Source organism: Stenella coeruleoalba, assembly GCF_951394435.1.
Source record: "Stenella coeruleoalba genome assembly, chromosome: 11".
NCBI lineage: Eukaryota > Metazoa > Chordata > Mammalia > Artiodactyla > Delphinidae > Stenella > Stenella coeruleoalba.
In genome coordinates, this window is record NC_137157.1 from 11323635 (window position 1) to 11332908 (window position 9274).

Consider the following 9274-nt stretch of genomic DNA (forward strand, 5'->3'; position numbering starts at 1 on the left):
CACTTCCTAAAGAGATCACAAAAGGCTGGGGCCTGACACCTTCCCCGGGGCATCCTGGAGGTGCCCCGCCTCTCCACTCCTCGCTCTTTGCTGTTTATATAAGAAGATCGAGTGGTCAAGAGGAGGGGGGAGTGAGGGTGGACAGTGTTGGTGGATGGGTACCACTCCCTCTCCGGCCCCACCCCCAGAACCAGGCACTGGAGACCCCAGGAGAATTCACCTAAGACGAGACTGCCGAGAAGAGGAGGCTGGCACCTTGCTCCCCAGCTGCATGCTCGCAGAGCTGCAGGAGCCTGGTGCCAACTGCAGGGACAGGGTGTTGAGGGCGTCCTTGGGGGAGCTTGGCACGCATCCCCTAGCCTTGTGCCTGGCTCCCTCCAGGCGGGGGGGGGCAGAAACCTGCGCCACCAGCAGGGGGAGCAGGTGCTCCCACCTCCGCTGTTCATGGCCCCCAGGGGGCTAACGTGGGGACCCACACAGAGGGTGAGACGCTGAGGGCAAAGTGTCGGTCCCTGTTCTGGGAAATGGGGACTTGGAGAGTAAAACAAAAACCCTTACCCTCAGGGTGCTTACATTCTAATGGGGTGGGAAAGAGGTTCACTTAGGGAAATCCAGGGGTCTGATGGATGGTAACAGAGCAGGGCGTGCAGAGGGTGTGCCAGGGAGGGGGTAGCAGTATGAAATAGGGAGGTTAGAAAGGATACCCCTGAGAAGGGGACATTTCAGCGAGATCTGAGAGGGCAGGATGTCTGGCCCCTCTCGGTGTGGTTGATTTCATAGGCCCCTCAGAAGTGGAAAGCCCGCCTTCCACTTTCTCTACCTGGCAGCGGGCACTGGGTCTGAGCTGCGTGCATGGACTTCTGGGGGATCTGGAGATGGATGGGACTCAGTCCCTGCCCTAGAATCACCTACAAGCCACAGAAGAGAAAGATGAGCCAACACTTCACTTCTAAACCCCAGTGGAGGGCTTCCCTGGTGGCGCAGTGGTTGAGAGTCCGCCTGCCGACGCAGGGGACAGGGGTTCATGCCCTGGTCCGGGAAGATCCCACATGCCGCGGAGCGGCTGGGCCCGTGAGCCATGGCCGCTGAGCCTGCGCGTCCGGAGCCTGTGCTCCGCAACGGGCGAGGCCACAACAGTGAGAGGCCCGCGTACCGCAAAAAAAATAAACCCCAGTGGAACCCCAAAAGCATAGGCGCCAGGGTCCCCCACTGCTGTGGACGAGCACAGGAGCTGAGCACTTCTCCTGCTGTCTTTGGGACATTCCCTGTCCTCCACGGTTTCCTTCCTTCTGCGAGGAATGATCTGAGGCAGGGGCCTGGCCTCTTTCTGTTCACTCCCTGGCTCTGTGAAGCCGGCCCTTCTGCGGTACCTTTTGCTGCCTGCTGACATCACTTGGGTTCACCCACCAAGAGGGCAGAGAAGCCTGGGTGAGTGGGAGTGTGGGAACACAGCGGGGCCCATCGCGTTTTGGAGTGGTCGCTTAGAAATATAGACCCCAGTTCCAACATGGGCCCTCAGGCACTTTACAGGCTGAGTTCTTTGTTGGGGTCCCACCCCAGAAGAGTTCCCCATTCAGGTGTGGATGGCATGTGAGGCAGCCCCAGGGGGTTGTCCTGGGCCCAGTGGTTCACCCTGACACCGTTTTTGCCATGAGCACCAGCCCTTAGTTTTCCATGACTGGGAAAGTTGCCTTGGTTAGATGGTCTCCTGCGAGGAGACTCAGAGAGCAGGAAGCTACCTGCTGTAGCTAAAATACATGCATTCTGGTGCTAAAATGTGTATTTTAAAATGATATACTGCAAATTAAAAGTTTCCTGTCCCGACCTGGGATGGCAGTCAGAGCAGATTCAGCGGAGCCCAGGATGGGAGCTGAGAATCATGCTAACCCAGATCTCTTGGAGGAGTTTTTGATTCTGAGAGAAGCTTTTGGTTTTGCACCTGCCAATCCCATCCCTGGGTCCATCTCGGTGCAGGGGCCCTGCTGCATATCAGGATGGCTGAGGCTGTGCCGTCAAGGAGCTCAAGTCTCACAGGTAAGAAGGGTTTCCAGGGACCTCGCAGGGAAACACCCAGTGTCAACCAGGGAAAAGCATTCCAGACAAAGGGAACCACACGTGCAAAGGCCCTGAGGCATGAAGCAGGGTCCCCCTTGAGGAACTGTGCGTTGAGCACTGGGTGAGGAGTGAGGGGTACCCAGCTGGTGAGAGGTTGGAGAGAAGGCAAAACAAGAGCATGGAGGTTTGGGTACATAGACCAGAGAAGTTGGACTTTTTCCAGAAAGAAATGGGAAGCTTTAAGGGTTTTAACAGAGGTGACTCACCTGGATTTCCGCTTTAGAAAGATCAGCCTGGGGGGAAATCGGTGGAGGCAGTGGGGGAGGAGGTGCTTGGAGATTAAGGAGACCAGTTCAGAGACGTCCCAGTACTCTGGCTGAGAGCTGACGGGGAAGATGTGGAGACAAGGTTTCACCCATCTGCAGCATTAACAAAAACTTTGTATTTTCAGCCCAATTGAGAATTGTCTTCTCCCCCACCCCACCCTTTTCCTCAGAACACCAACCGATTTCTTTTTTTTAAACACGTTATCCTTTATTTACTTTAGAGACAGAGAAAACACAGAGAGAGGGACTTCTTTGGGTTGCAAATTGTTAGTGATGGAGCCGGGATGAAGACCTTGGGCTTGCCAGCCCTCGGTGGATTTTATGATATTTATGTATACGATGCCCGCTCACTCTTGCTCTGCCAGTAAACAGAGCTGATCAATATGAAGAGGACAGCCACGAAGAGCTCGTTTCCATCCTAACAAGGCAAGAGGACTGGGAAGATTCATCAGGAGAAAGTATCGAACAACCAGTGTCTGAGTTTTACCTGTGATGTGACGGGGGAGAAAGTGCATTTTTGCAGAAGCCTTTATGTAACTGTCCTAGGGACAGAGGGGGTGACTCCAGAATGGAGCATGGTGGCAAGCGACCAGGAGAGCAAAGACAGTGTCAGTTCCTAGCAGGCAAGAACCACATCGGATACTCCTTATTGGCCCTCTAGAAGCATCTGGGGTTTAGTGGAAAAAGCAATGGTTTCACGTCAGAAGAATGGAATTAGAATTGCTGCTGTGTGTCTCCAGGCAAGGCACTCACCCTCTCTGATGGCCAGCACCGGCTTCCCTGTTATCAAATGGGGATGACGGCATCAACCTTACACATTATCGTGTGTAGATTGAGATGTGTAAAACCTCCTTCTACAAAGCATGGTGTATTAAAAAATCCAGGTGATTTCCAAAATTTCTTTACTGGCTTTTTTATGAGCATAAAAGTAATGTATGGTTATTGCCAAAATAAAGTCAGAAACTATTACAAAATATAAAGAAGAAAATGGAAATTACTCAACTCCTTCCATCCAGAAATAGCCACCATTAACATTCTGGTGTGTGTACTTCCGTCCTTTTTCCTCTGCATATAAAAATACATACATTTTTTTTTTAACCAGAAATGCAATATTGCCACATATGCTGCTTGAAATGTTTCTCCTTTCGCTTAAAAATATCTTGCGGACATCATTTCAGACCAAAAAATACAGTTTTATGTGATCATTTTATTTCTTTTTAAATCATGAAAATTTTAAACATACACAAAAATAAAGAGAACAGTGTAACAGATGCTCCTTTGCGCATCAGCCAGATTCAGAGCTTGTAAGCTTTTGCCTCCCTTGCTTCACCTTCTTCCCCCTTCCGTTATTATTGTCGTTATAACCGTTTAAACCTAATACTAACCCTCTTGCAGTGTGCCTCTAAACCTATCTCAAGGTTATTATTACACCTGACAAAATTAACAGTAATTCCTTAAGAGCACTGAATGCCCAGTCAGGATTCAAATTTCTCCAGTTAGCTTCAAAAGGTTCTCTTACAGCTGGTTTATCACATGATCCTTTTTAATGACCCCCTGTGGATGGATACCGGCTTTGCAAGTTGCCACTCATGAAAAGCACGGAGGGCAACATCTTTCTGCACATATTCGCGGACCCCTGTCCAATTATTTCTACAGGACAAATTCCTAGAAGGGGACTTTCCAGGTCAAAGCCTATGCATTTTTTTTAAGGCTTTTAATAGCATTTGACAAATTGCCCTCCAGAGAAATTGTACCAATTTACACTCCCACCAGCAGGGACTGGCACCCTGGACGGCTTTGGGTTGTTAATGAAAGGAAATTAAGAGGAGAGAAAGCAGGTGGGGAGGAAAAGGGGAAAGGAAGAGAGGCCTGGAGGGAGAGGATGCAGAGAGCTCCTCGGAGCTCTCGGTGGCCCCCAGGGACCAGCCCTCCCGCGCCTGAGAGCAGCTCGGAGAGGCAAGTGTCCCAGCCCACTGGTGACTGCACCAGATTAAGTCCTAAAGCAACGATTCAATCGAGACGGAGAGCAAAGCTCGAGCAAAGACTCTTCGATCCATTCTAATTAGGAGCTGCCTTTCCAGAGAAATCAGGAACAGGCTGCCACGGCTGAAGGTGGAAAAAAAAAGGAAAAAAAAGGAAAGCTGCAGCCCAGCTGTGCTTGGAGCTTGTCTGTTTTCCGAAAATCCCAAGAAAGAGCTCCGTCCATTGTGCACACAATCCAGGGACCCTGTTCTGAAGGTTATAGAATTCAGCTTGGGCCAAAGGTCTCCATCCCCAAAGGGTGTGCTGGGCAGGGGGGACTTTCTGTTCTCGCCCTTGCTAAGGGCACGGGGAGGAGGGCAAGGAAGTAGTAGGCACTTACCTTGTTTCTCCTTCATTTTTGCTGTAGCTTAAAACCTACAATCTATTTCAGATTTGAGAAGAGGAACTAAAATTAAGATACATTTGAGGCCTGGCTCTACATGCAAATATGGAGACCAGGCTGGTTCTGGTTCTTGCAGCCTGGGTTTATGTTGGAGTTTTGTTGGGTAGGTGGAGGTCATGATGCTTTGCTTGCCTTTGACTCTCCCCCTCCCGTTTGCACTATGCTCTTCCCATGTCGCGTACAAGCGCTCAAAGAAGGACTCGTCCAAGGGTCACCATTAGCCAAGCTTCAGTGACAAAGCCATTCCAACTGTAAGCACTGAGCATCCTAACATAAGGACTGCAGTGAGTTCATGGTCCAGAACTTCCTCGGGTGCTGTATCCTTTGTAAGACGGTATTTAAATTAAGAGCACGCAGGATCCAGGTCACGGTGGATTCTTGCTGATAGCGGAGGATGTTTTCAAGCAAAGATCAAGAAACAGCTTCCCGAACAACATATCGGCAATTCACTGTGAATTTCAGGATACATCTTGGGGAAGCTTGGGTCTCTCCCATCAGGCTTCCTTCAGCTGTTCTAACAGCTCCCTCTTCTAACAAGCAGAGGTGGTGACAACTCCAAGAAGCAGAGCGTGCAGCCGTGCGCCTGCACACGGCGTTCTAGGCTCTGGAGTCAAACAGCTCTGGGTTCAGGTGTCCACTCAGGCACTTTGTCACAGAGTGACCCTGGGCAAGTCACTTCACTGCTCCAGGCCCTGGAACATCACCTCCCTTGGATGGTTGCTAAAGATTAACAATAGGGCGGTACTTACAAAACGCTCAGCCCGTGTTGGAACAGTACCTGTTCAGGCTTTACGATCATTATTGCTGTGTGGTCCCCACCCTGGGTAATCCCAGGATGAAGAAGTTGAGCCTGCTGTCCCCCGACCCTTCATCCAAAGGAGCTCTGGGACTGGGGGGCCTGGGTCCCCTATGCGTGAACCCTGGGAAATGGCCGGCCATGGCCCGGAGAAGACTGGAGAGAGACTGGACCAGGGTGGGGGGGCGCCAGGAGACCTGGGTTCAAGTCCACCTCTTCCCTGCACTGGACTTTGCCCCTGGGGTGTATGTGATGACAAGGTTGGACTGATGATCCCTAAGAGTATTCGCTGTTCTAACTTTGTTGGTTCTCCATGCCCAGCAGGCAGGCGAGAAGGGCTTAACAACTGCTCTGGGCACAGAGCTGATGCATCTCAGTCAGCCCTGGCCTTCTGAATGCCAACCATGTGCCAGGCCTTGCTCTCGGCGCAGGGTCTTCAAGGCTGAACAGGAGATGTTAGGCCCCTCTCCTTGCCCCATACAGTCTAGCGGGGGAGAGAGGCAATAGCACGTTTATAAACACGTGTATAACCAAGTTGTAAAAGCCGCTTAAAGGAAAAGACCAGAGCCCTCTGAACAAGACCACAAAGGAGGCCTACTTTAGGTTGGGGAGAAGGTTGTCCAGCGAAAGCCTCTCCACTGAAATATGAAGGGGTACGAGCTGGGCGTGAAACAGGGAAATTGTGTGTCAGCCAGAGGGAGCAGCATGTTCAAAGGTCCTGAGGCAGAGAGGAGCAGCAGCCCCAATCCCCTAGCACATCTCACAGAGCTTACTTCTCGGCCCTCACTCTCCCAGGGTTTCCACATGGGGGGACTCTCACCCCCAAGAGAATCGAAGACACCAGATATGGAACAGATGCTCAGATATGGGCCTTGAGCTAAGGTGGCTGTACCCACTCTTTCCTTTATGGCATGGGCAGCCCTGGGGCTCCACACAGGACTGACTCACCACCAGGCCCGTGCACAGGCTGCAAAATCAGGCCTGAGGGAGGGCTCTGCTGAGCCTCAGAGGTGAGAGACAGAACCACGTGGAGCAGGGGAGGCTCCGAGACCCCCAGACTCTAATTGGGCGGGGTGCGGAGGCACCTTCATCGACCCAAAGCTCCCATTGCATAGATGGGAAGATAAGACCGGCTCCAGCTGCTCCAGCGCACAGCCCAGGCAGCTCACACACCACGTTGCCCTCCCTTCCCTCCCACCCTCCCTGTGAGAGGGCAGCGCATGCGCATTTGAGGGCCAAGGAAATCAAGGCCCCCGGGAGGTGAAGTGACTTGTCCCAGCCCCACAGCCAGCCAGGGGGAAGGCAGAGGAGCCCCCAGCCAGCCCCTCCTCTGTGCCCAGCATCTCACATCCTTTACCTCTCTTAATCCTCACAACCACCTTTCCAGGTGGGCGTGGTTTGGCTCATTTTACAGGTGAGGAAACTGAGGTTCAGAGAGATAAAGCCAGTGACTCAAGTTCAGCCAGAAAGTGGAACCCACAGAGAACCTGTGCTCTTTGTGTCACCAAGAAGCAGCCCCAGTAGGCGAGCAGGTACCCAGGAAGGACACCGTGGCTAGGGATGTTTGAGGACAGGCCGGCAGGGAAGCAGCTGTCCTGGAGAACTCGCGAGGAAAACCCACATAATAAACACTGGGAGCTCTGGGAGCTGGGGAAAGGCCCCCCAGGAAGGGCAGAGGTAGAGGGTATGAAGTGTTGGAGAGGGGCGGGTAAGGGACCAAGGTCACACTCACTGAGGACCGGGCGCACAGTAAGGCCTCGGCAAACCTGAGCTCCCCGACTGCCCCAAGGGAGGTCCTGCTGCCACCACAAGCCACCCACTGAGGGTCATGCACTCCCTGAGGCATCTGTAGGGTGGCCTGCACCCCGCCCCTCCCCCCCGCACTCTCCTGCCCCCCTCCCACCCTCCAGTCCTGCGTCGGCTGCCCCAGAGCCCCTGGGACCCACGTCTCGAACACCCGGGACTGCTGGGCGTCTGGGCCATGTCTCCTCACACCTCACCGTGCTACGCGGTACCCCTGGGCAGCCAAGCTTGTCGGCTTCTCCAGGACAGCAGCAAGGGCAGCGGAGCCCAGCGGAGGCAGAGAAAGACAAGATGGGACCGGCAGACCCTCCTGACCCCGTTCAGACAACGCTCATTTCCAAGACCATCTGCTCAGCCAGGCGCAGGCCACGCAGGGCACTGGGGCAGAAAAAGCCGGCACCAGGCTGGCCATGTGCTGGCCTCCGGGGCCTGCCCAGTCAGGAGGCCCGGTTGGCCTTTCCTCTGCAGCTGCCAGCACTGGCCAGCCTGTAGGGGCGCCAGGCTCCAGCCCAGACCCTCCCTGACAGAGGCGCCGGGGTGGGGGGCAAGGAGGGACTCTGTGACCTAAGAGTGTGGGACAGGGGCCTGGGGAGGGGTGGAGCTGAGGCACCAGGTGTGTGTCTCCCTGTGAGAGACGAACGCTGCAGGCTGGGTGCAGAGCACAGAGCCCCTCTGATGCCCAGATACTCCCTGGCCTTCAGGGTAACCCCAGAGCTCCAGAGACCGATGAGCGCCGCCCGAATGGCTGCCAGAGCCCCCACCCCTCCCCTTTCATCTGCTCGAGCCCCTCTAATCCTGGTTTGCCTTGGTCACCATGGTGACACTGTCCCGGCATCCATCAGAACACATCACCCCATCTGCATAAAGCCCTTCAAAGGCCTCCTATGTCCCTAAATTAATGACCCAGATCCTTGTCCTGGCCTGCACACCCATCTCACCTTGTCCCATCTTGTCCCATCTCAGACACACACACACACACACACACACACACACACACACACACACACACACCACTGTTGGTGTTTTAGTTTCAAAGACCTTTTTTCAATTCTATGTTTGCAACTCTTCTGTGCCTCAGTTTCTTCACCTATTAAATGGGGTACTTAATAGTGTCTTAGTTTTGGTTACTCCAAAAACAGCCCTGGAGACAAGTGTTCAGGAGCAAATAGTTATTTTCGAGGTGACCTCAGAAGCACAGTGTGGGGAGGGGGAGTGAGACAGGGTGGGAGAAAATCTGAGGAGGTGCACACTGATGGCGGTACCCCTGCGGCATGGGGCATCCAATCACCTGGGGCTTCTGAGAGGCAGTGTCAAGCTGCCTCAGAATCGCCCACTAATGGGGAGGAAGCCGGGATATTTATCCTCCCATTCCCATCAGTTATTGGCGAGGGCAGTCCTGGGGAGTGTAGACTCTCTGGTACCTCCAGCCAACAGAAGCTACCAGCAAATGTGAGAACTGTCCTTGGATGACCCCTGGGGTGGACAGAAGGAATACAGGCAGGGCATTCGTGGCTTCTGCAACTGGGAATATCTCTCTCATAGCATGGTGCAGATTAACTGACATAATACTTATAAAGTGCTTAATACCGTGTCTGGCACATAGTAGGTACTCAGTCTGAGCTATAATAATATTAATGTCATTATTGTTGTTGTCACGACTGGCATAAAACTCTCTCTGACCTCAGGGCCTTTGTCCAGGCTGTTCCCCGTGCCTAGCACACTCTTCTCTGCTCATCCTCTCTCCACTTGGTTAACATCTGCCTTGCTTCAGGTCTCAGCCCAAATGTCACCTCCTCAGGGAAGCCCTCCCTGACCACTGGATTAGATCGGGTTCTCCCTTAGATGTGCTCAGAGCACCTACTCCGCCCC